The following is a 961-nucleotide window of genomic DNA, read 5'->3' as shown; positions in this document are numbered from 1 at the left end:
GTACATCAGTGAGGGGCATAGCCTCCAACAGGCAGTCTGTATCGCTGGTGTTCCCTGACACTCATGTGCAGCCCTTAAGCTTGCTGGACGCAGGAGGGAAACCCCGCATGCTGGAGCCGGCTGTCTTTCCCACCAGGTCTGTGGTGCAGGCGAGGAAAGCCCTAGGCGCCTTCCCCTGGGGGGCGGGGAAGGCAGCCAGCTCCACTATCTGAGGCTTCTCTCTGGTGCAGCGCAGCCCCAGTGGGGAAGGCAGCTGGCTCCAGCATGTGGGGCGTCCTTCCCTGCTGTGCAAATACAGGGGCTGTGTGAGAGTGGCAATACAGATGGCCCAGTGGAGGCTACATCCCTCACTGCAATGTGTAGCACTAGCCAGCGATGTGTAGCACTAGCCGGAGCTGTGCCCTGCCTGGCACCTGTGCCCTGGTGCTCCTGCTGCTGCTGCCACTGCTTGCCGGGGCTGCACACCATGGGGAAGTGTGGGGGGTCCCCCCACCCTCCCTCACAATCACATGCTGCCCACCCAAACTTTACACTGCCACTGCCCCCCTCAGCACAGGATCTGCACTGCTGCCAGCCCAAGCCCTGAGCTCTGCACTCCTACCCAGCTGTAGCCTTGCCCCCCGCTGCTTCCCTACCTGCTGCCTGGAGCCAGCAGGAGACCAGGGAAGTGAAATAGGTCCCCAGGGGCTGCAGCAGCAGCAGCCCTGCGCCAAAGCTGCTGCTGGCTGGGCCTCCAGTCCCTTTGGCCCAGAAGAGTTGGGAGCAAGGCACAATAGGGTATGTTAGGGGCTGTGTGTACATGTGCGCACCTCATTCTCACCCTCATGGGTGGAAGGGTTGGGCAGGGCACAGTTCGTTGGCGACTGCTGTGGGCCAGATGAAAGTGCTTGGCAGGCCCGATTCACCTATGGGCTGTGTTTTGCTGCCCCCCCCCCCCCCCCCCCCCCCCCCCCCCCCCCCC

General features: G+C 63.3%; 1 protein-coding gene across 3 annotated transcripts in view; it reads left to right on the top strand.

Moving 5' to 3' along the window:
- MAP4K3 (mitogen-activated protein kinase kinase kinase kinase 3) overlaps window positions 1–961 on the top strand; it is a 159,133-nt gene that overhangs the window by 69,830 nt on the left and 88,342 nt on the right. The window lies entirely within an intron of this gene.

This window comes from Gavialis gangeticus, unplaced genomic scaffold, assembly GCF_001723915.1.
Source record: "Gavialis gangeticus isolate Ggan-Ray unplaced genomic scaffold, GavGan_comp1, whole genome shotgun sequence".
NCBI lineage: Eukaryota > Metazoa > Chordata > Crocodylia > Gavialidae > Gavialis > Gavialis gangeticus.
The sequence above is the reverse complement of the archived record's forward strand: the minus strand, read 5'-3'. Positions and strand labels throughout refer to the sequence as shown.